Consider the following 27474-nt stretch of genomic DNA (forward strand, 5'->3'; position numbering starts at 1 on the left):
AACCCATATAGACACTCTTGTAGCTAGTCACAAACCCATGCATCCGCTTACACGCCAACAGACAGACGGATACAGACATTCACACAGTGTAGTCACTAAACCATGCATTCAGTAAGATACGTGTAATCACTCACTTATAGTCAGTCATGCACCTACTAAATCATCCATTCAGACACTTATACACCCACTCATTCTTCAATACGCCTTCCCTATATATATTAAACATATTTAATCTTTCAGAAACACACAGTCACTGGATGATGTCATCAGTGATGTCACTGACCATGTCATGAATGATGTAATATGTGACGTCATCAGCAGTGCATTGCGGGTGCACGAGATATAGTTAGCTCAACTAACTATAACAGGGGAATTTCTATGGTTTTCTATGAGTGAAATGTCCAACTAACTATAACGTGCCTGAAACCTATGGTTTTTTCAGTGAATATATATATATATAATGTGTTTGCTGATGACGTCACATATTACATCACTCATGACATGGTCAGTGACATCACTCATGACATTACTGATGACATCTCAAATGGCATCACTGATGACATCACTGATGACATCATCCAGTGAATGTGTGTTTTTCTGAAAATTACATATGTTTTATATATGTATATCTCAAGGTCGATGGAAGAATAAATGGGTATATAAGTGTCTAAATAGATTATTTGTTTTTGAAAAATTGATTGTATAACTGACTGATTAAGTGTATCTTAGTGAATACATGACTTAATGAGTAATGTTTAAATATGTAAATATCTGTATCAGTCTCTCACTTTGTGTATAAGTGGCTGCATGGGTTGGTGAGTAGCTACATGAGTGTCTATATAGGTTATTAGTTGGTTTTTTGAGTATCAGTATGAGTGTCTGAGTGTCTGTATGGCTCGGTGGGAGTATTACGTAGTACATTGGTGCATGAATGAGTGACTCACTGTTTGTATGTGTTGAAGACAGCATGTGTGCAGGACTGTATGGGTGAATGAGTGTGTGCATGGGTGTGTTAGTGAGTGAATGACTGTCTCAATAGTGACTTTATGAGTAACTACATATGCTTTAAACTAGTATATGTGACTATTGGTGTATATAAGTGAGTATATGTGAGAGTGAGAGATTGAAAGAGTTCCTGTATGACTAAGTATGTGTTTCTATAAGTAATTGTTTAAAAGACTAAGTATGTGTACGTTTCTGTAGAAGTAAGTGTGGTGGTGTGTGTATAACTGTATATGCAAGTAAATGGATGTTTGATTCTTTATTAGCATGAGTTACTATGTGTGAGTAACTCTATGGATGAGTGGTGTTGTGTAACAGGATGTATAGGTGTATGAGTACATATGATGAGTGAGTACATGTATGAGTGACTGTATAGGACTTTTGGTGAATGAGTGGATGTGTATGTGGATCTTAGAATTACTGAATAGGTTGCTGTAACTGATATTGGTATGTCCTTTGAAAATTGTAGTTTCTATTTTTGAATGTGTGTATCAAAGGTTATATTAGGGGGAGAGGAGGTCTGGCACTCTATCACAAGGATGATGTCATCAGTGAAGTCATCAGTGATGTCACTGACCATGTCATGAGTGATGTAATATGTGACGTCATCAGCAGTGCATTGCGGGCGCGCGAGTTATAGTTAGCTGAACTAACTATAACGGGGGAATTTCAATGGTTTTGTACAAGTGAAAAGACCAGCTAACTATAACGACCCTGAAACCTATGTTTTTTTCAGTGAATTTCTAAGGTTTTTTAAATGCTAATTCCTAACTATAACGTACCTGAAACCTATGTTTTTTTTCAGTGAATTTCAAAGGTTTTTTAAATGCTAATTTCTAACTATGCCTACAGAGATAGAACATGTGAAGAAAGAAGAAAAAACGCACTGAAAGAAAAAAAAATGCAGAAAGAAGCAACAGAAGTCCTCAAAGACGAAGAAAAGTGCAGGAAGAAGGATAACGTGCAGAAAGAACAAACAGAAGAGCAGAAGAAGCCTTGTTACAAAATCATCCTGTACCCTCAACTTTTTCAGACGGATACTGGTGGTAACTGAGTCTGACTAACCAGTCCTAGAGCCAGTGCTATGTTAAAAGACACTCAGAATACAGTGAAAACACCTACATACACTAGGGAACACTATGCGTTGGGGTCCCCCTGTGATCAGCATGACCTCCTCTGTAAGCCCCTAGTATATGATAGGGCAGGGGATTAAAACTACCTCTTAAAACGTGCCACAGGGCATGTTTGCACACGTCACCTCAGGCCCCGTCCCCTCACTTCCCCACTGTGTAAACACACCCTGTGGCCGTTTTAAGTTGGGAGATTAAGTCCCCTTAAATATTGAGGGTCCCTAGGGTCCAACAAGACAACTAGGTACCTCCAGTAAGCGCCACAGAGCTGCGTTGCAGAGAGATGTAAAAAAGGGGCACGGCTTACGCCACCTCAATGCAACGCAGCGCAGTGGCGCTTACTGGAAGCACCTGGTGGGCTAGTTGGCCCCCAGGGTCCCTCAGGATTGAAGGGGAATTATTTCCCCAACTTAAAATGCGCCACAGGGCTTGTTTGCACACGTTAACTCAGGCCCGTCCCCTCCCTTCACCACTGTGTAAACACGCCCTGTGGCCGTTTTTAGTTGGGAGATTAAGTTAATTTGAATCGTGAGGGTTCCTAGGGTTCAACTAGCCCACTAGGTACCTCCAGTAAGCGCCACAGAGCTGCGTTGCAGAGAGGTGTAAAAAGTGGCACGGCCTGGACCACCTCTCTGCAACGCAGCTCAGTGGCGCTTACTGGAAGCACCTGGCGGGCTAGTTAGCCCCCAGGGGCCCTCAGGATTGAAGGGGAAATATTTCCCCAACTTAAAACGCGTCATAGGGCGTATTTGCACACGTCACCTCAGGCCCCGTCCCGTCCTTTCCCCACTGTGTAAACACGCCCTGTGGCTGTTTTTTAAGTTGGGAGATTAAGTCCCCTTGAATCCTGAGGATCCCTAGAGGCAAAATAGCCCACTAGGTACGTCCAGTAAGCGCTATTGCAGAGAGGTGTAAAAAGGGGCACGGCCTGCACCACCTCTCTGCAACGCAGAGCAGTGGCGCTTACTGGAAGCACCTGGTGGGCTAGTTGGCCCCCAGGGTCCCTCAGTATTGGAAGGGAATTATTTCCCCAACTTAAAACGCACCACAGGGCGTGTTTGCACACGTCACCTCAGGCCCCGTCCCCTCCCTTCATCACTGTATAAACGCGCCCTGTGGCCGTTCTAAGTTGAGAGATTAAGTCCCCTTGAATCCTAAGGGTCCCTAGGGTCAAACTAGCCCACTAGATACCTCCAGCAAGTGCCACAGAGCTGCGTTGCATAGAGGTGTAAAAAGGGGCGTGGCCTCAGTACACCTGTCTGCAACGCAGCTCCCTGGCGCATACTGGAGATACCTGTTGGGCTAGTTGGCCCTCAGGGACCCTCAGTATTGAAGGGGAATTAATTCCCCAACTTACAACTGGCCAGGGGGCGCGTTTGCAAAGTGCTGCAAGGAGGGGGCGTGACCTCCGGCGCGATGCCGGTCTTTTATTTATTTTATTTTATTAAGAAGGAGGGCTGTGTGGCCCCCCCTTCTTTTTCTAATTTACTGGCCCTGGGGACCCCATCCCCCAGCGCCTGCACCCTCATTTTTTTGGTTGAAAAAAATAAATTTGACCCTCCCAAGGCCTTAATCGGCCCCGGGGACCCCAACCCCCGGGTCATGGCCTTTTTTTTTTTTAATTCTTTAGCAGGGGGCTGCGTTGCCCCCCTCCTCAGGCAACTTATGGCCCCGGGGACCCCAACCCCCGGGGCCGGCCTTTGTTTTTTATTATTTAAAAGAAATATATATTTATAGAAAAACCTAGGACATGCTGAACAAACTGTATGTACCTATCACCATGACGATTTGCGTGATATTCATTAAAAGGCGACTATGCATAGAATGAATCTACATGGAATGTATTTACACTGCTAGTGAAGCTCTGACGTGTCTGTCGCCCTCCCGTGCCTAATCCCTGTGCCCCCGCCAGTGGGTACTCTCCAAGTAGACACCCTTGTCGTTTTTTTATACAAACATGGGTAGCTATTGACGGGCACATTTAATATACACGCACACCAAGCCATTCAAAGGGGATTCGACAAAAATTTGACCAAACTATGAAAGAAACCCCCTCACGGTAAATAAAGCACACATCCACCGCCGGATTTGAAATACTTTTTATTTTACTCTCTGGAAAGGAGACAAACCTCCCTTGAGAGTCACAGCGTGCTCCTGGCTGAGCCCAATGCTGTGTTACACCCACCAGTGCCCGCCGAGTGCCTCACACCTCTGTGTAGTATTCCACCAGCTAGTGCATATGCTATGACACTCTCTAGCCCATGTGCACTGTAACACCACCCCGTGAATATGTCATGCCACACTTGCCTTCGCACGGGTTATATTGCCCCATCTAACGTGCCTTCCTCGATGACTATGTTATAACGCACAGCGCTATGCCATACATATTACAATCTGAGATCCATATCTTTGTCACAGTGCATATGCAACGTTACACTCCCCAGCACATATTTTATATTACAACTTTAGAGACTAGTTAGGTTACACAACACTGCCCTGTGCATATTACACTCCAAGGCGCATATCGCATAGCACGGGCTAGTGCCTGTGCTATCTCGCGCTCTCCAATGATTCTGTCATTGCGCACAATGTATTGCATAATATATTTCACGCCCCGGTTCATCTTATTTCACACTTATTGGTGCATAGTTTATACCATATACTATAACTAGTTTTAATTTTCAATCGTGCTCTCAGGACTATGTTCTATATAACACTGCGTCCACCTACCCTTTTCACGGGCATTACATTTTGCGATGGGGGGTGGAGGGTCAGGGGGTGTTTCTGCCAAGTGAGCCCAGAGTCACAGTTACAAACGTCCTCTTCTTCCTGAATAAAAGTGAGATTATGCTGCATACTCGTTCATATTTTAAGTAGTTCGCACAGACACACATTTTAAAAACAATAAAGTTCCTAAAAACTCACCTTCTCTGAACAGTTAGCTTGCTGCCCCATCCTCCTCCTCCCTATTCTCTGTTGTCTGAATCCATGGACTAGCCTCCTCCCTCCTGCCATGCAAGGTCTGATGTGCTGCCACTGCCCTCTATTTAGCACGATGTACCAGTCCACTCCTCCTGCCCTCCATTGCCCAATTCTATGGCCCATCATTGACCTCCTGCTTAGCCTATGTGCTTAGCTTGCTGCCCCTATTCTCCTTTCCCCTGCCCTCCGATGTCTTTGTGCATGCCCCAGCTCCATCCTTTTTACCCACCATGTTCCATGGACCTGCCACTCCTATCTCCTGTTCTGTTGAGCTGCCACTCCCCTCCCACCTGCCTACCATTGTCAGATGACTGTAACCTGTCCACATGCCATGCCCCTATCCCCTCCCTCCTGTCCTCCATGTTCCATTTTACTGCCACACCCTTCTGCCCTCCCTGATCTGTGCTGCAACTGCTCCTCCTGCCTGCCCCGCACGGTCTGTTGTGAGGCCCCTTCCCCTGAACTCTCTTGACTATGCCCAGGTCCTGACCCACGCTTCTATCCTCCATGGTCCTTTGTGCATGCCCCTGCACCCGCCTTCTTGCCCATCATAGCCATTGTGCTGCCACTAACCCTCCCGCTTGCCATGCATGGTCTTCTGTGCTGCCATGGCCTATCCCACCTTCCCTGTGTGGTCAGCTAGCTGCCCCTGACCCCCTCTCACCGTCCCTCCATGGTCTGTGTGTATGCCATCATAGTCTCATTGTTGCTCTCCATGGTGTGTCTTGTTTCTATTGCCCATTCTGCCTGACCTCCATGGTCATCTTGCTGCTCCTGCCCTGTCCCCTTGCCCCCAGCCCTCTGTTTCCATGTGCAGACCCCTATTCCCTCCCTCCTGGCTTGTCTGTTCCATTGTAATGCCCCTTATCCGTCCATCCTGCCCTTCATGGTCTGTTATGCTGCAGCTTTCTCTCCTGTCTGTCCATTATGGTCAGCTAGCTACCATTGCCTCTTTCCCCTCTGTTCTCTGTTGTCCATGTGCATGGTCCTGTCCCCTCCCTATTGCTTTCTATGGATTGTTGTGCTGCACTCCCATCCCGCATGCGCTGTGTGGTGTATTGTGCTGCTGCAAACCCTGATGCCTGCCCCGTAGGGTCAGTTTGGTGCACCTCTCCATGTCCCTCCTGTCCTCTGTTATCCGAGTCCATGTCCCTACCCCAATTCCTCCTGCCTACCATGATCCAATGTACCATTCTTGCGAACATTTTGAACTTGGTAAGAGGGAGATTTTGAAAAAAAACTGGGGTATTGATTTTCCCCTTTGAGTTACATTGAAAAAGAGGAGATTGTAGATAGGAGACAGATCAAATAAAGCCATTTGAGCTTAAAAACATTGGACGTTTCCTGGCCTAAACGGGTCTGTTGGCATGTATGGTTGTACTACCACTGCCTCTTCCTTCTGCCCACAATGGTCTATTATATTGCCACAGCCTCTCTTGCCAGTCCTGTATTGTTGGTTTGTTGCCCCTGCCCCCCTTACCACTGCCCTCCATGGTCTGTTGTGCTGCCACTGCCCTTCCTGCCTGCCCAGTGTGGTCAAATTGTTGCATCTGCACTCTCCTACCTGCCTTCAATTTTCCGTGCCCCTGGCCTCTTCCTCTCAACAGTATCCCAATGAACAACTAGATTGCTAACATTCTATATTTATTACAAAAGTGTGGAACGCCTGACGTCATCTAGATGTAATCACAACTGTAATACCTAGAGTATTTCCTTTAGAAATTACATGTATGAGAGGGTCTTTTTTGCATAACAATTATGGTTAGTGCTCTAAAAAATTAAAATGAGGACATATTTTCTGAGTTTTCAAATAGCGACAAAGAACTTTTAAATTATTTGTAATCTTTCTGTTTTTTTATCCAGTTGACCACTTGATTAAATGTTGCACCTAGGGGAGAGGATGTGGTGTTACTTCCAGAGCTGCAGACTTTGCAACTGGGGAACCAGGTTGGAGTTTCTGCTTCAGCTCATACATTCTGTGATTCTGGTCAAATCACTTAATCTCCCCATGTCTACAACCAACATTAATTTGATCTTGTGTGATGTAACCAATGCTCATGTAAAGCACTCCAATACCTGACAAGTCTGCACTATATAAAACTGCAAATACACAAAAAATAAGTGTTTTGCACACTTCTGTCATTGGGCTACATGTGGGCTACATCTGGGTGATATTTGTGCTGCATTTAGGCTCTTTTGTCTCTGGTGGCCATCTTGGGAGATTTATTTGTTATGAAGTTTCCTACTTACCTCATTTACTGCAGTCTCCTCAGTAGGAAATGCTTTCAGTTTTTTACTTTGATTCCATCAAAAAGGTATTCAGATATGTCACACATTTGCCATACATTCTGAATGATAACACTCTAGTTGCTCATTAGATCACTGTAGTAAAGCTACTGCTCACCACGGAAGTCTGCTGCTGGTATTAAAAGTGCATGTTTCAGTCTGCATATCAGAATTTTTTAATGAAATAGAAGAGGATTTGAGAAGACACTCAAAATGTGCCCTCATTTTTCTTTGTTCAGCACTAATCATAATTTCTATGGCAAAATGAACCCCCTCATTGTGTTTCTTTTTAAATTAAATGTTTTAAGTGTTACCAGTTTATTCCAATCAAGATGGCTTCAGGTGTGCCATACTTTTGTCATAAGTAAGACAGTAAGCGCTCTAGTTGTTCTTAAGAACACTCTGGGACATTCGATCATTGGGCTATACTTGGGCTACATCTGGGTGATATTTGGGCTACATTTGGGCTCTTTTGTCCCTGGTGGCCATCTTGGGAGATTTATTTGTTATGAAGTTTCCTAATTTCCTCATTTACTGCAGTCTCCTCAGTAGGAAATACTTTCAGTTTTTTACTTTGGTTCTACCAAGAAGGCATTCAGATGTGTCACACATTTTCCATAAATTCAGAATGTTAGCACTCTAGTTGCTCATTAGATCACTGTAGTAAATCTACTGCTCACCAGGGAAGTCTGCTGCTGATATTCAAAGTGCATGTTTCAGTCTGCATGTCAGAATTTTTTTATGAAATAGAAGAGGATTTGAGAAGTCAAAATGTGCCCTAATTTTTATTTCTGCAGCACTAATCATACTTTCTATGGCAAAATGAACCCACTCATTTTGTTCCTTTTTAAATTAAATGTTTTAAGAGTTACCACTTTATTCCAACCAAGATGGCTTCAGGTGTGCCATACGTTTGTCATAAGTAGGACTGTTAGCGCTCTAGTTGTTCTTTAGAACACTCTGGGAAGCTACAGTAGAACACAAAGGAATCAACTGACAGTCTCTGCCCTTGTTGGATGTACATGTTTTACTGAGAATGTCAGACTTTATCCTCACATGACTGAGAAAGATAATGTGAATTTACAGAAAATATGCTCTCAGTTTAGCTTATTGATCACCTTCCAAACCTCTGTGGGAAAAGCAAGAGAAAATTGTTTTCTCTCAAACATGATTCATGATATCACAGCAGAAGGCTTTTTCACACACCACAATTCCTAAAATGAGTATGGTACCATCAACAAATGATTTATAATGTAACTAAAGTCGTAAAACCTTCTATTAACTGCAATGCTTTTTAATGAGTTGCTATCATGTCTATTGGTCCCAAGATGGCTGCCAACACTTCTTGGATAAAGTGCTGACAGCCAATCAGATCTCACGATGAGATGTGTGGTTAGGCTCCGCCCAGATAATGTTGTGATTTTACTTTTTGATTTCCTCAGGAACTACTGAACGGATTTACACCATTTAAGCAAAAGGCACAAGTCTGAACTGAGGACTACCTCTTTTCCAAATTTGGTGTAATTCCGTTCAGCAGTTCGGGCTGTAGCTGCGTCAACAGGTCCTATGGGAAAATGCATGGGGAAAATGCATTTTGGGACCCCCTTTTTTCTCGGCCCCCGCTTGACGAATCACCGTGACATTTTCAGGATAGGAGCGGACCGGAGCTGGCCAAAAGTTTGGAAAATTTTGCGAAGATTCATCAATCAGCGCCAACGTTATTCCAAATAGAATGTTGCGGATTTCCTATGGAAAATAGGTCCTAACTATAACTACATACTGGTGACTGCCAGTAGGTAATATATATATATATATATATATGTATATATATATATATATATATATATATATATATATATATATATATATATATATATATATATATATATATATATATATATATATATATATATATACCCAATACGCACTCTCGGGTTTGAGTTCAAGCGGAATTTATTCGAATGCCACAGCAAACAGACGCATTTCAGCAGTTGCCTTTGTTAGTATCTGGCACGCTGTAAACGGTCCATCTTATATCCTCTTTGCAAAATATACAAAAGGGCTCATTAAAATTGATTCACCAGCGCCATCTTACCGTGGTAAATCTTGACATGATGCTGATACATGAAATAACAATACCATCGAAATCACAGTGTCAAATTCATTGTAAATTCATTTTGTAATTAGCATAATATCGTACATATACAACACACATACATAGATGTTTATATATATTCACAAAAAAAACAAAGGTTAAAGCAACATTATAGTTAGATGAATTTGTCTGTGTCAACATTAACGCTAATGTTTTAAACAAAATAAAACACAGAAATTCAACATTTATAGTTAGTAGCACTAACTATAATTTGTGCCTCCCTCATGCACTGCTTATTTCCTGTTCTGATTAAGATGAAAAGTCAGAGTTTTTTGCACCACCTTAGCCCCCACTGACACCCAAGCAATCCTCAGTGTGACAATTCTTCGAAATGAGGGTAGGTGCCAAGAAGGTATTTGTGAAGTACATGACCTGCAAACTTTGCAGCAAAGAGTTCAGCCTGGGAGCAGAAATAAACAGAGTAGTATGAGTATCACAGTGATGTGGAGACACTCAAGTTGTATGCATCCACAAAGGCTTACATGGGCAGAGTTCGCTCATTCTTTAGACGTAGGTAACTCTATTGGAGCTTTAACATTTTTTGCACCAGGAGATACTGTGACTCCACAGGTTCTAACTGCACAGATGGACAATACCCCTGCTTCTTTAAATAAAGTGCTATTTTGCTAGTGACGCAAACAGATAATTTTTCATCAGAGACAAGCAGGTCTGACCAGGACAAACTTACACAAGAGCACTTGTGTCCATCCAGTCCATCCAGTCAGTAGTTTTTTTGTTTTTTGGTTTTAAGGAGATGCTGTTTAATACCTTCATTTTTATGTTTTTATCCGATCCTTTAAAAAACAATACTAAAAAATATAAAAAATGTTTGAAAACACATTCAATTTTTGTAGCTGTTCAAAACTGTTAACAAAATAGCTCTTTTCAGAGCTACCCTTAAGTTGTATTTCCCTTTTTTTTCTTCTCCAAAGCTCTTGAGAAACACTTGTGAGAACCAGGCAGGCATTCTCTTGTGAACAGTCTGAGGGGGCAATGCTTCCTGTTTTGTTTTTACAGGACTCCCACACGATTGTAGTTTTTATAATTGACATTGTATCAACACTGAATGTATCCTGATGTAGTATATAAAATGTATATATTCCAGAACAGTAACACTGTGTTAATTAAAAAAAATGCAGTCTATTATATAATTGTGGAGAAAAATAAACCACTTATATTTAGGAAAAAACTGACTTGTTTTAGCTGCATGAGACGAACATTGGTACTTAGCAAACCTTGACACTCATTTATTTGCATTAAATCAATGTATTATTATTAGAAAAGGTTCAATCACTACATTTTCTTATGAAGCTTTGAGAGTCTCGTGAGATTGTAGACTTTCTTTTAGAGGAATCATTCATCATTTTCTAAATTAAAGTACTTATGCCTTACAATCCCCATTCCTAAGGTGTGGGAAGAAAGTAGACTCTCAATTAAGACCTTTTGACAGTATAAAAGCAGTGCACAGTAGGGTGTGTGAAGACACTGGGATCCCACTTACACCTCTCCACAGCCTAAAAACTGTGTATAGTAGCCCCTCCAGTGAGAACTTGCATGAAGGTAACCAGTGTGTAGAGTAGGATGTACACAGACACTTCCTCTACACTCACACATTTCCACAAGCTCAATAGAATGAAAAGCAGGGCGGATGGTACTCACCGCACATGTAAGACCTCACTATTCAATACTGAGTATAAAAAATACTAGCCTCCCCACTGACACCTCTGCCCAGGGCAATAACCGTATATATGAGGGAGTGGGATTAGATTTGCCTGCCCACTAACAGCGCTCCCCGATATAACATATATAGAGCGGTGTGCAGGATAACATTGCCTTCTGCACTAAAACTTATCTCCAGGACAACTTGCCCCATCAGACCTCTACCCATGGGGACAATGAGCATTATAGAGTGTGCACAAGGACAGACTTCTCCATGGAAACTTCTCTCCAGAGTCACAAGCATATATAGTCACACGTGCAATAGAACTGCCCTCTCCACTATCATATCTCCACTAGCTGATAGCACAGTGTAATATGAGAGTGTGCTAGCCTCTGTGCCAAAACCTCTCTTTTGTATGAGAGGTATGAATACGACAGTGAGAACAAGGACTGATCTCTCCAGTGAGACCTCAATGGTGCATGATATGTCATCATACTTGGGTATTCAAATAATTGTTTTCTCCATTAACAATTCAAAAATTATAGTACTACATATGTATGCATTTATATATATTTGTAAATCATCCTCCGTGGAGTGGCGTCTTCATGTTCTGGGGCACCTGGAGGAATGTTGTACGCGGCAGGCTCCAAGCCGCGAAAGATGCACCACCTGAAAATGACAGGACTGCGAGGCCGTGAATCTTCATTGCCTGCCAGCACGAGGGATGCGTAATTTGAATCAGGAAAGCAACCCAGCAGCCCACCGGAGGGCTGTGCAAAACGATAAAGAATTTGGGGTTTAAAACATTTTGGCAAGAAAACGGACCCTACTGGAAGGTTTAATTTTGACTTCATTACCCAGCATGCAACTTACTGGAAAGTGACTGCGCTATGGGATAAAAAGATGTGAAGTACTCACCGGATCTTGCCAAGTTCCCCCTCCCCCTATGATTAAGGTGTTTGTTACACTGAAACGCGTAAGGGACAGCAATGACTGGGCTGCTTTCCGTGGTTTGCAATAAAAGGTTTTGTAAATCATCCTCCGTGGAGTGGCGTCTTCATGTTCTGGGGCACCTGGAGGAATGTTGTACGCGGCAGGCTCCAAGCCGCGGAAGATGCACCACCTGAAAATGACAGGACTGCGAGGCCGTGAATCTTCATTTCCTGCCAGCACGAGGGATGAGTAACTTTAATCAGGAAAGCAACCCAGCAGCCCACCGGAGGGCTGTGCAAAACGATAAAGAATATGGGGTTAAAAACATTTTGGCAAGAAAACGGACCCTACTGGAAGGTTTAATTTTGACTTCATTACCCAGCATGCAACTTACTGGAAAGTGACTGCGCTATGGGATAAAAAGATGTGAAGTACTCACTGGATCTTGCCAAGTTCCCCCTCCCCCTATGATTAAGGTGTTTGTTACACTGAAACGCGTAAGGGACAGCAAGGACTGGGCTGCTTTCCGTGGTTTGCAATAAAAGGTTTTGTAAATCATCCTCCGTGGAGTGGCGTCTTCATGTTCTGGGGCACCTGGAGGAATGTTGTACGCGGCAGGCTCCAAGCCGCGGAAGATGCACCACCTGAAAATGACAGGACTGCGAGGCCGTGAATCTTCATTGCCTGCCAGCATGAGGGATGCGTAATTTGAATCAGGAAAGCAACCCAGCAGCCCACCGGAGGGCTGTGCAAAACGATAAAGAATATGGGGTTAAAAACATTTTGGCAAGAAAACGGACCCTACTGGAAGGTTTAATTTTGACTTCATTACCCAGCATGCAACTTACTGGAAAGTGACTGCGCTATGGGATAAAAAGATGTGAAGTACTCACCGGATCTTGCCAAGTTCCCCCTCCCCCTATGATTAAGGTGTTTGTTACACTGAAACGCGTAAGGGACAGCAAGGACTGGGCTGCTTTCCGTGGTTTGCAATAAAAGGTTTTGTAAATCATCCTCCGTGGAGTGGCGTCTTCATGTTCTGGGGCACCTGGAGGAATGTTGTACGCGGCAGGCTCCAAGCCGCGGAAGATGCACCACCTGAAAATGACAGGACTGCGAGGCCGTGAATCTTCATTGCCTGCCAGCATGAGGGATGCGTAATTTGAATCAGGAAAGCAACCCAGCAGCCCACCAGAGGGCTGTGCAAAACGATAAAGAATATGGGGTTAAAAACATTTTGGCAAGAAAACGGACCCTACTGGAAGGTTTAATTTTGACTTCATTACCCAGCATGCAACTTACTGGAAAGTGACTGCGCTATGGGATAAAAAGATGTGAAGTACTCACCGGATCTTGCCAAGTTCCCCCTCCCCCTATGATTAAGGTGTTTGTTACACTGAAACGCGTAAGGGACAGCAAGGACTGGGCTGCTTTCCGTGGTTTGCAATAAAAGGTTTTGTAAATCATCCTCCGTGGAGTGGCGTCTTCATGTTCTGGGGCACCTGGAGGAATGTTGTACGCGGCAGGCTCCAAGCCGCGGAAGATGCACCACCTGAAAATGACAGGACTGCGAGGCCGTGAATCTTCATTGCCTGCCAGCACGAGGGATGCGTAATTTGAATCAGGAAAGCAACCCAGCAGCCCACCGGAGGGCTGTGCAAAACGATAAAGAATATGGGGTTAAAAACATTTTGGCAAGAAAACGGACCCTACTGGAAGGTTTAATTTTGACTTCATTACCCAGCATGCAACTTACTGGAAAGTGACTGCGCTATGGGATAAAAAGATGTGAAGTACTCACCGGATCTTGCCAAGTTCCCCCTCCCCCTATGATTAAGGTGTTTGTTACACTGAAACGCGTAAGGGACAGCAAGGACTGGGCTGCTTTCCGTGGTTTGCAATAAAAGGTTTTGTAAATCATCCTCCGTGGAGTGGCGTCTTCATGTTCTGGGGCACCTGGAGGAATATATATATATATATATATATATATTCACTTAAAAAACCATAGGTTTCACACATGTTATAGTTAGGTGGATATTTCACTCGTAAAAAACCAACGAAATTCCCCCGTTATAGTTAGTTCAGATAACTATAACTCGCGCGCCCGCAATCCTGCTCATGACGTCACATATTACATCACTCATGACATGGTCAGTGGCATCACTCATGACATCACTGATGACATCATCCTTGTGATAGAGTGGCGGTCGCGCCTGCAGTCCTCTAACCACCTACACAGTTGCCTTTCACACCTTCAATTCCCCAGTCAGTATCCATACAGTTCCAGAAAACACCCTGTCACTCCCCGGGCACTCCTCTAGTGACCCATTCATCACCATGCACTCATCCAATCACTGCGCCAAAACCCAAACACCTATAAATTCCCCCAGGCACTCTCCTTGCAGTACTCTGATCATTCAGTCAGTACCCAAGTACTCATGAACTGAGCCAGGCCTTAGCACATGGACTGCTTCAAACCCCTATCCACTATGTATGCAGTCTTCTAACCACCTAGACACTTGTCTTTCACACTTTCAATTCCCTAGTCAGTATCCATACAGTCCAGCAAACATCCTGTCACTGCCTTTGCACTCCTCTAGTGACCCATTCAGTACCAAGTACTAATCCATTCCCGGTGCGAAAAGCCTACCACTTATAAATTCACCTAGGCACTCTCCTTGCTGTACTCTAATCATTCAATCAGTACCCAAGTAGTCATGCAGTGAGCCAGGCCTTAGCACATGGACTGCTTTAAATGCCTATGCAGTATGGATGCAGTCCTCTAATCACCTACACAGTTGTCTTTCACACCTTCAATTCCCTAGTTAGTATTCATACACTTCTAGCAAACACCTATTCACTCACCCAGTGTGTCTCCTTATAGTACTATAATCATTTAGTCAGTTAGAATGTAGTCTTTTAGTGAAGTAGGCTTTAGGGCATGAACTGCTTCAAAGTAGTATGCACTATGCATGTAGTGTTTTAACCATCGTCACACTTGTGGTTCAGGGCTATAGTTTCTTAGTCAGTATTTATATGAAATGTGTTTGTACAGTAATGGAATAGTATAAATTTGAAAGTTATTAATATACATTTATTTGTGATTCTTTTTTACAGATACAGAACAGGAGTGTTTCTCATCTGTTTGCACTCTTCTCGTGCAAGATTGTTTGGATGAAGGGTCCTTAGGTGTTTCATCATACTTGCTGTGCCGCACAAGTATTTTTTGTTAGGCTCCCCTCGTAACAGAACTCTTTTGAAAATCTTGCGCGTGACAAAGGTGGCATTGGTCTTTGTTTTCCCCTCGAGAAAAGTAGAAAATTTCCACAACACTGAAGGAAAACGTTGTGGGCGTGGTGCATCCTCCAAAAATTCATCTTTAGATTCAGTGAATATTTTAAAGCGACATCATTTATAGTTTTTGTAAGTTAAAGTTAAAAAATGTTGTTAGCTGTGTGCATTTTATATATCTGTGATTTGTATCTTGTTTTTTTTTTTGAGAATAGCATGTTGGGTTTTTTTAACAATCTTTGAGATTGTGGTTTTTTTGCCCGCTGTTAAGTGATGAGTACGATTTAAATCACTATTTTTAGTGAAATTTAATATATTCTGAGAACAGCAAAAAAGGCAAAAAAATTACTTTGTGGAAATTATGCTGTGTTGTAAAAAATGTATTATTACATGTTATATTTTTTTTCCATTTCTTTCACAGATCCAAATTTTAAAATAAGCATTTTTTTAAAAATTAGATTGGAATGAAAATGTGAAAAAAATGTGTACCATTTTTTATTCCTATTACTGTGAAGGTAAGTTTAACTAAGTCTCAATATGCTGAATGAGGAGGTCTGCAAGAAGCTACAAAGTGGAAACATGTTTCTAAAAACACTCTGTCTATACCTATGTAGTTTTGAAATCTGACCATAATCAGATATCATGTGACCTGCAAAAAAAGAGATTTGAGGGGTTCATAATATTGCCTATTTTAGCTATTGAAGGACCACAATTATTTCAATCATTCAGGACTCTTTTGCACATCTTGCACGTGACCAAGGTGGCATTGGTCTTATTCTGCCCCTCGGGAAAAGTAAAAAATTTCCACACCACTGAAGAAAAACGTTCTTTGGGTGGTGCCTCCGCCAAAAATTCATCCTCAGAAGTATGAGGTGATGCAGGTGATGCCTGCTGCCCTGAAGCCATTTTTGGTTGAAAAAAGTTAGAGCTAAGTGTAAACTTAGTCTAAAAAAAGCTTATTCTCTCCAAAGAGATGGTGCTCTAAAGAAGGTCAAAGAAGAATGATTGAAATGGGTGGGGTCTTTCAATAGTTAGAAGAGGAAGTGTAATGAACCAAGCAAATCTCTTTTTTTGCAGGTCACATGGGATCCGCGCACCCTGCACTTACGCAGCACACACCCAGCGCGCATCCGTGAAATTGAATTAAAAAAATAGGAAAAATAGAAATTCACTCAAAAAACCATAGGTTTCATGGGTGTTATAGTTAGCTGGACATTTCTCTCGTACAAAACCCTAGAAATTCCCCTGTTATAGTTAGTGCAGCTAACTATAACTCGCGCCCCCGCAATGCACTGCTGATGATGTCACATATTCAGTCAATTACGTACTACACATACATTCATCTAAACTAACACTAACAAAGAAATTTAGCTCTTTTTTTAAACCAGGAAAGTTAGTTCTTACAAGAACTTTTTTTTTCTTCTTTCTTCTTTTATAATTTTTTGGGGGTTTTCTTAACAATTTTTAATTTTTTTTGGTTTTTCTGCAAAAAAAAAAACCCAGGAGAAACCAAACAATGAACTTCAGGGAACAATAAAAAAACAAAAAACTAGCAAATGTGACTTTCTTGGTGGCAGCAGATCAGATCGATTGACTGCTCACCATAGCACAAAGTCGCATTGCACTTAGTGCAGAGCACTTTTAAAAATTGAAATTGAGGACGGATGTCCAAGGTTTGGGCTGATGGATGCACTCTTGATGTGCTCGGCTGCGATGAGGTGGATGGAGCAGGAGCAGGAGTGTTTCTCATCCGTCGGCACTCTTCTCGTGCAAGATTGATTGGATGAAGGGTCCTCATGTTCTTCATCATACTTGACGTGCCGCATGAGTATTTCTTGTTAGGATCCCCTCGCGACAGGACTCTTTTGCAAATCTTGCACGTGACCAAGGTGGCATTGGTCTTATTCTGCCCCTCGGGAAAAGTAAAACATTTCCACACCACTGAAGAAATACGTTCTTTGGGTGGTGCCTCTGCCAAAAATTCATCCTCAGAAGTATGAGGTGATGCAGGTGATGCCTGCTGCCCTGAAGCCATTTTTGGTTGAAAAAAGTTAGAGCTAAGTGTAAACTTAGTCTAAAAAAATCTTCTTCTCTCCAAAGAGATGGTGCTCTAAAGAAGGTCAAAGAAGAATGATTGAAATGGGGGGGGTCTTTCAATAGTTAGAAGAGGAAGTGTAATGAACCAAGCAAATCTCTTTTTTTGCAGGTCACATGGGATCCGTGCACCCTGCGCTTACGCAGCACGCACCTAGCGCGCATCCGTGAAATTGAATTAAAAAAATAGGAAAAATAGAAATTCACTGAAAAAACCATAGGTTTCAGGGGTGTTATAGTTTGCTGGACATTTCTCTCATACAAAACCCTAGAAAATTCCCCTGTTATAGTTAGTGCAGCTAACTATAACTCGCGCCCCCGCAATGCACTGCTGATGACGTCACATATTACATCACTCATGACATGGTCAGTGACATCACTGATGACATCACTGATGACATCTCAAATGACATCACTGATGACATCACTGATGACGTCATACATTGAGTATGTGTTTCTGTAAAGTTTTAATATGTTTACTATATATAGGGAAAGGCCTGTTGAAAAATGAGTGGGTGTACAAGTGTGTGAATGGATGATTTTGTAGGTGTGTAACTGACTCTATAAGTGAGTCATTAAATGTATCTTACTTCAGACTAGTGACTAAACTGTGTGAATGTCTGTATGTGTCTGTGTGTTGGTGTATAAGTGGCTGCATGGTTTTGTGAATAGCTATATGAGTGTCTATATGGGTTATTGATTGGTTGTCTGAGTATCTGTATGGGTGCCTGAGTGTTTGTGTGCGTAGGCTGTGTGTGCATAGATGTGTGAGTGGGTGATTCTATGGGTGCATGGTTTTAAGAGTGCATCTGTGATGAACTGTATGGTTGAGTGAGTGTCTGTATGCATATGCTAGTCTTGTACGGAGTGACTGTAAGTATGAGTGACTGTACAGGTGAATGAGTGGAGGTGTATGTAGACCTAAGAGTTAATACGTGGGTATGTAGTTCTTGGTATTGGAGTATCTATGGTTTTGAGAATGGACGTCTGAAATTTTGAGTTGGTGTATCAACGGTTAAATTAGGGTGTGAGAAGATGCAGTAATTTATCACATGGATGACGTCATCAGTGATGTCATCAGTGATGTCATTTGAGATGTCATCAGTGATGTCATCAGTGATGTCACTGACCTTGTCATGAGTGATGTAATATGTGACGTCATCAGCAGTGCATTGCAGGGGGGTGAGTTATAGTTAGCTGCACTAACTATAACAGGGGAATTTCTAGGGTTTTGTACAAGAGAAATGTCCAGCTAACTATAACACCCCTGAAACCTATGGTTTTTCAGTGAATTTCTAAGCTTTTTTAAATGCCAATTCCTAACTATAACGCCCCTGAAACCTTTGGTTTTTTCAGTGAATTTCAAAGGTTTTTTAAATGCCAATTCCTAAGTATAACGTGCATGAAACCTATGTTTTTTTCAGTGAATATATATATATATATATATATATATATATATATATATATATATATTTCTCCTCCGTTTGCTTCGGTGTGCCCACCATATATATATACACACCTGCAGCAGCACATCAACACTCCCTGAAGATGGATCTGCCAATATTAGTCAACATTACAATACTGTAATAATATTTAAATCTCTAACAACTAATTAGCAAATCAGTAGTGTAGGAAAGTAGGATCTGCTTTTATGGTTACCGTCACTTTTTGCCTGCTGCTATGCTGTTTCTGACTAGTCTGACTGGGATCCTCCTAATCAGGACCACAGTCTCTCTGCTTTCTCCCCTAAATTGTTATGGTAAGTACTTAGGTGCATCCCAGATTGGATACCGGGGTACCCTTATAAGCCCCTAGTATATGGTACTAAGGTACCCTGGGCATAGGTACCCCAGAGGTCCCCAATAGGCTGAAGCATGTATTATGTCACCTATGGGAGACCATTCAAACTCTCACTTCAGGCCTTCCATTGCAGCCTGTGTAAGCTGGTGCTAGCACCACTTACAAAAGATATCGGTTTCCCTATATCTAGGCTCACTGCCCTTAAAACCTATGAGTCACCCCTAAAGTAGGCCTTCAATCGTAAAGGCTGAGTGCTTGGTTCTAGGTGTGAGGTTGCCCCTGCATGAGCAGGACATGCTTTCAGCCTTTGGAGTCCATTTTAGCGGATTGTAAGTGAGACGTCATTAGGAGATGACCATCTCAAAACTGGCTGTAACAAACCTTATTGTGTTCAAACATGTTGGCATCATACACCCACACTGTAAATGGTGTGGGAGGTATGATTCCAAGCACTTTAAAGGCCTTCTGTTAGGTCCTCAGTGCTCCGGTGCCAGTCTTCTAGACCCAGACAGCACAACATGGTTGCTGCTGACCAGAGACATGATTCTGCCCTCCTGCTGCTGAGCCACGCTCAAGCAGGAGAAGGCAGAACAACAGGTATCCTGTCACAGGGAGGTGTGACCACCTCTCAGACAGGGTTTAGTGTATTGGGGACGGCTGGGAGCGCTTGCCAGCACCACACATTCTGCTTGAAGGGCACATTTGGTGCCCTCTTTGCATAGTCCAGTTTCAACCAGCTCAGGGAGCCGTTGATTCTGGAAAAATCATGGGCGTATCCTCCCCACTGTCCAACCATTCCCCTAGTAGGGAACCATGAATCATCCCAACCCTTTTCGTTGGGTACTTAAGGGCTTACCTGAGGGAAGGTCCTATAGATTAATCATGGTTCATGATTCAATTCAGACACCACTTCAACTTTGACCATGTGGACACTTTGGACTTCGCTGGACTTTACTCTGGGCATCAAGGCTGCAACCGGGTAGATTCATGCTGCTCCTGATCTCTTCTCCCTGCTCGCCAGCTACAACATCTGTGTCTGTGGGTCCACACAGCAAACCTTCCTGAAGGAATCTCCCTTGAAGTGAAGGAGTCACTTCCCTGCATCTGCTGGCACCGCAATTAAGCTGACTGGTCAGCTGATCCTGGGCTCCCACGGACTACGAAAGGCTCAGCAACACAGGTGGTGGTTCTCCACTTCCAGCTACGCCTTACCTGTCCTCTCACTAAGTTTGAGGCCAGAATCCCTCATTAGAGCAGCAGAAACCGAACCGATGGCAACCGCATTTATTTGCCGTTGCAAAGGCTTGTTGACTTCTTTCCATCAAGATCTTCGAGCTCCACGCAGCTCCAACCTCAAGCACCTCCGGTGACCAGAATATTCGACCAATCCGCATTGCTTGCACCTTGGGCCTGCTTCTTTGGTAAGCTGTTTGAGGTCCTCTTGCGACTCCAGTGCCTCCGGTCTGTGGGTCCTGTTTGAATTCTGTGGACTCCCCTGATTGCTCAGGACCTGCCCTGAATCGCCTGCTTGTGGTGAGTCTTCTGGGCCTTGCTGACCTCAACAATGCGCCTTTTTCCAATTCCACATTGGTTGCAGTTGCCAAGGCTTGTTGGTCTACTACCGGACACCGACCACTCAACTCATGACATTCGATGTGGGACAGCTCGTGTGTGACTCCTGGTCTTCCAGAGCATCACCTAGTTCACACAGCTGCAGTTCCAAGGTCACACCAGCTATCCTGCCACACCCGACATCGGTGGGCATTCCTCTTCCGTGCCTCCTGGTTTCTCCTAAGAGGCATAGAATTGGTCCTCTCTGCTTGCAGGTTCTTCACATCTTGAATCCACCTTTGGTTTTCACCGTATACTTTCACCATCTCCAGCAGTGGCATCTTACTGAAGTTTCCCATTGAGTTTGACAACGGTTTCCGACTCCAGTTCACATGTATGCACCCTGCTTCCCTGGTGCACGTAACCTGGTTCCAAGGGTATCCACAGGTGGGGTGGCTGTCCAACCTCTTGTCTTCGATTGGGTTTCTTCTGGGTCCACTGGGAAGGGTCCTCTTTCTTTAAAATTGCAACCACAACTTACATGTGGATTTGCACAGAGAACGTGGTTGTGTTCCTACACTGCACACGACCTCCGTGGGACTTCTAGATACTCTCCATGGATGATTCCTTGGGTCCCCAGAATTTCTACATCCTCTGACTATTGTCTTGACTCGATTAGTGGTTCGCATACCACTATTTTAGTATATGGGTTGGCCTTTCCCTGGGGACCACTGTGTATTCTGTGCTACTTACCTGTTTCCATTGCAAAGTATTGTGTGCATTGTGTATTTCTCTGGCTAGGAGATATCTGTACGAGTTAGTGAGTGTCTTATAATAAATACATATTTTTATAAATATACTGCGTGGTTCTTTTTCACTTGATCTATACTTATAGGATTATGTTCTGGTAAAACTAGCTGCTTTACACTCCTTCTGGACTAAGCCTGAAGACAGCTCTCTACAGCTACTACCTATAGAGCTTTCTAAGGTTGTCTATGACTACTAAAATTATCATAAGGGTATCTGGATCAGTGCAAGGTATCCACTTACATGAGTGAACATCATAAACCGAGCCAGGCTCTCATAAATAGTAACTTTGAACCTTTTTATTACAATAAAACAATTTAACAACATTGCAAAACTACAGCAATATTAACACACCACACTAACAAACTATATCAACAATAAAAATCAAACAAAACAATCAACTTTATCAATTTGTACTGTCTACATCACATTATGATGATCAGCATATTTTTTCGGCACCACCTCAACCACCTTAATTCGGCAAAAAGTCTTTGGTATTACAGTTATTGGTTCTGAGGCCAGCTAGCAAAAAAGTCTCAGCAAGGTTTCTCATGTGCACAGTTTTTTAAAAGCATCCCGCAAAGGCTAGCTTAGGCAGAGGTAGCTTGTGCTGCTGAACCACAGAGTGTTCATCTGCTTCCGCATCTTTTCAACGTGAATACATTGTGCCTGCACAGGTACTCACTGCTGAACAAGACAATAATCCTGTTTGCTTTAACATAAGCGTATAATTTTTCCTCCTAAAACAAACAAAATAACTAAAAAAGATAAAAGTTACATACTTATCAATAAATGATAAAAGTGATACATCACTATACTGTTTAAGCTTTTATATATTTTCACCCACAATCACATATTTATGTCTAGTGCACCAGTAACCTGTTATTCCACTTCCCTTAAAAACTCCACATCCTCAACCCCCCTATTTTCATATTTTCAAAATTAATCATAACATTCCATGAACTCTGCTTCCTTAATAAATGACAAAATAACACATTCATCTCCACACACCTTTGCTAACACTCACCACAGTGTTTAACACCAGAAAGAGCAATATCAACAACTCATAGGGTGAAATTAAATGTACAGTGAAGTTCATAAAAACACTAGGGTTTGCATTAATAAATTGTACACTCTTTCTTCTATAGTTTGAGAAACACTGCTTCCTTTACCTACAAGTACATACAGCTCAAACACTTCTTTTTTCAGTACAATCTTCTATAATTGCTGATATGTCTCTATATTCTAATGTCTACTTCTCAAAAACTATATTCAGAGATCTTCACCTCCCCAAACCGCTTTTCACTCTGTAAACCGTGTGCAGAATATGTTTACCAACATTAGTACACCCACTGACACTTTACAACAAGGTTTGTATAATATATAATTCAATACCTGAACTTGATGTTCTTTCTTGAATGTAGATAAAGACACCAGTCTCTTTCAGTTCCACATTAATTAACTCCTACTAAGCACAACTGAAACATACTTCAATATCCTCCAGATCACTAAGAACAAACTGAGCTATCTCTGGCTCTGCACCCAATCACTTCTCAACATTTTTTCAACCATGTAGTAACAATGGTAACTTTTGGAAGAGCCATGCCCCTTTTTTACTTCTCCCCATAAGAGCTCAGAAGACTCTTGTATGATCGTAAAACACCTTGTGGCAGGCCCAGTAATTTTCAATGCAGGTCCCGCAAATGTTTCTTAGGATTGCACCAGCCTCATGAGGCAAGTCTCAGCCCCTGAGGCTTGCACCCTACTCTTGCAAGACTCATGCAGGATCGCAACATAGTTGTAGGTAACTTTTAGTATATGCGAGTGGAAAGCATCTTCATTGAGACCCCTTTCTTGGATAAAGATTCTGCATACGTGGGTGTGAGAAGGGACTGCCTTCTCCTTTCAAATCTCTCACTCAAACAACAAGTATGCATAGTAAGATATATGAAGGGACTGGCCTCTTGGCTGAGATTTCTCTCTTACATGATGGGTTTGCATAGTAGGGTGTGTGGAGGGACTATCCTCTACAATGAGACCTCTCTGTCAGATCACAGATATCCTTAGTAAGGTGTTGGTGAGACTGACCTCTGAGCTGATACCTTTCTCTGTACTGATATATGTGCATAGTAGGGTGCGGGATGGGAATGGGCTCTCCTTTCAGACCTCTCTCTCAGATGATGCATGATCATAGTAATTTGTGGGAATGGATTATCCTCTCTTTCAGACCACTCTCTCAGATAACTGGTGTGTGTACTAGGATATGTCGAGGGACTGGCCTCTGCTGAGATCTCTTGCTATAATGATAGTTGTGAGTAGTAGGATGTAAGTAGGGACTGGGCTCCCCTTTCAGACCACTCTCCCAGATTAGGGGTGTGTGTAGTAGGGTGATTACATGGACTGGCTGCTCTGCTAATACCTCTCTCTGTATTGATGGGTGTGCATAGTAGGGTGTGTGGGTGAGCCTTAACTCACAACTCTCCTCAAAGCAATGAGCATAAATAGTAAAGTATGATCAACACCATCGAGTAAGACACCTTTACCAGTAATAAGTGTGCATAGTAGAGTGCATTCAAACAATATCTACTCTTTCCAACTTTCACAATCCCTCAAGAGTCTTGCGAGATCCTAATTATTTTTTATAAAAAAAGATTTAACCTTCTAGTCACAACAGTAGTTATCTCTTACAAACGTCCTCCCAAAATCAAGTACCACAATATGCATTCCAACGAACAGAGTGTATTGAGAACTCATCAACTCCTTTTTTCTATTCATGATCCTGAGAGAGTCTTGCAAGATCGTAAATCGTGAATCGTAAATATACATTTAGTAGACATTCCTTAGATACCTCCACTCTAAATTTAGAGGGAATGCATATCTTTCTGCTGTCCCCTTATGTAGACTTTTTACTTTATTTCCATGTCCAGTTTTTCACAGTTAACAGTAATGGCAGCCATTTCATTTCTAACATCCCAATAACCATCCAATCAGAGCGCTCACTGGACTCACAGGAGTGTCTCGCTCTAGTGAGAGCATAAAGGCTCACAGGAAAAATTGGCCTCTTGACCAATCACAGACCTTCATTTTTTTATTTGCACTCTCAAGGGAGGGTTGGGGGACTCTTGAACGTCCCACTGGAAAACTATACAATTTGTTTTTAACTTTCATATCTCAAATACTACTGAACAGATTTACACTAAATCACAAAAAGCACAATCTGCTGGCCAAAATCTAGCTTCCTACTGAATTTGGTGTAATTTCGTTTAGCTGTTTTTGCTGTTGCCATGTCTAAGTATGTCTATTGAAAATGCATGGGGATTTAACATTTTGGGGCCCCCTTTTTCCTGGCCCCTGTTTGACAGCTCAGCCCAAGCATGTAGCAGTGATTTCTACATTTATGTTTTGATTTGCCCTTGTAAACTGGAATATGTGGACAGTGAAAAAGAGTGTGTTAGAACATACAGGGCCATAAAAATTCTAGATGAAACCTACCCTGTTGCTAGACATTGGGCAAAAGAACATGAGCAGGATGCTAATCTTCTTGTATTTTTTGGCGTTGACAGGATCGAAAGGAGGGCAAAAGGTTGCAACATGGAGAGACAGATAAGGCAGAAAGATTTAGAATACAAAATCTCTCTTGGAAGTAATTTCCCAGGAGGACTAAACAAAAGTGAGGAACTCCATATCCTCATCAGTTGATGTGATATAGTCTTGTACATATATTCCTGAGTTGTATTTAGGGGATATGGCCAACATTTGGAGAACTGCTTCTTTCAGCTTATTTACTATTTCTCTCTATGTCCATTTATATATTGTCTTCCCACTTGGGCATTTTGAATTCCATGCCTTTATGTAAAATGATGTACTCCCTTTGGATATGTTGATGTTAAGTTTTATATTTGTATTTTTTCTACCACACCCGCTAAGGAAACAGATTATATAACTTTTTTGATGCACAGTCAGCTTTTGTCTCTGAGCTCAAGATGAAATAACATACTGTGCAATTTTTTTGAGATATGTTAAGCTTTTAATAAGGGGTGGGCGAAATTTGCGAAATCCACTTTCGCAAATTATCGCGAAAATGTTAAAAATTATCGCAAACACGTGGAAATATCGCGAAGATGCGGAAGTTTTTTTCCCGCATGTTCGCGAGATTTTCTGCATGGTTGCGGCTCGCCAACTTACCCATGCGGTTGCTCGAGGGCGCGCCCATCTTGTTTTCAATTGTCTCGCGGTGCATGATCGCGAGAAGAAAGACGTGATCGCGCGACGCATGATGTCACTGCAGGTGCGAACTGTCGCGAGACAGCGCAAATGGCTAAAAACAATACAACATCTCATGGAGAACGCGCCCGGATCAAGAAAACTTGTCGGCGAACGCAGGGATTCAGGTAAGGCGATCGCACGTGCGCGAGAATGTATTATTTTACAGCACGAGCAAGAACCAAATTATCGCAAAGCTGCGGAATGCGGAAATTTTGACATTTTCGCGCTTTCCGCGGAAATCAAAAATGTCAAATTATCGCAATTTCCGCGAACGGAACAACATTTTAGCCCAGGCCTACTTTTAATACACAAAGGTATCACTTGCTCTAACTGTCCAGAAGAGTATGGTGTTAGAAATGGGTTTTGGCAGAACAAAAAACAGGGTTTATTTCTTATGTCTTGGCTTTCAACTGGCCATGTCTAATAATTCCAATTGGATCATATGAATATGTAACTTATCACTAACAGTCGGATCAGCCACTTGGCTTTTTATTGCTGCTTATTTAATGTGCTTAAAATTCTTCTATAATGCTAGTTCTTTTTGTATAACTTGGGGAGCTATTGTCATGGAGCCACATGGCTAGTTTGATATATGTCACCGCTGACATTGTAGCAGAGACGTTTTTGTAAAGAGATATCACTATTTTCAATTTTTTATGATTTGTTTCATATATGTGTCTCCATTTAATGTTTGTTAGACCTGGCACCATTGGCGCGGGTCTCCCTTCCATTTTTTTCCGTTTGCCTCCTGTATTTCTGCTATGTGTTTGGCTGGTCTAGATGCTTTGGGCACTGTGCCACTGCTATTCAGTGCCACAGTGCAAATTCTCCCTATTGTAAAGTGTTGTTTTGGATTAGTGACTCCATGATTGGTTCAATTGATTTACTTGTCAGACCCTAGTACAGTGCACCATGTGTGCCCAGGGCCTGTATATCAAATGCTGCTGGTGGGCTTGCAGCACTGGTTGTGCCACCCACAGAAGCAGCTTGTAAAATGTGACTCAGGCCTGCCATTGCAGAGCCTGTGTGCAGCCTGGGGCTGCCATGTCGACTTGGCTATTACACACACTCGCCAGTCCCTAAACCTTCCCTTTTATACATATTAGTCACCCTTAAGGTAAGCCCAAGGGCAGGGTGCATTGTATGTAAAAGGTGGGTGGCATGTCCTGATAGTGAATTACAGCCATTTTTGTTTTTCACTATTGCAAGGCTACCTGTCCCCATAGGACAGAATGGGCAGTTTGATTATAACATCTTATAACCTAACTGACCCAGGGAACATGGTAGAAAAACGAATTCAGTATGCCTGACCCCAGAATGATAAAATACATCTTTTAGTGAAGTTGGTTTTAACATTCTGTGTTTGAAAATACCAATTTTAGAAAGTAGGTATTTTCTTGCCTAACTATCCAAACCTGCCTCTGCTAGGTTGAGTATTCCATGTCTGGTTTGTGAGTGACAGGGGATGGGGTGGCTCCAGGAGACAGGTTGAGTCAGCATAAGGCTGAATAGACCTA

The sequence above is a fragment of the Triturus cristatus genome, chromosome 5_2 (genome assembly GCF_964204655.1).
Source record: "Triturus cristatus chromosome 5_2, aTriCri1.1, whole genome shotgun sequence".
Lineage (NCBI taxonomy): Eukaryota > Metazoa > Chordata > Amphibia > Caudata > Salamandridae > Triturus > Triturus cristatus.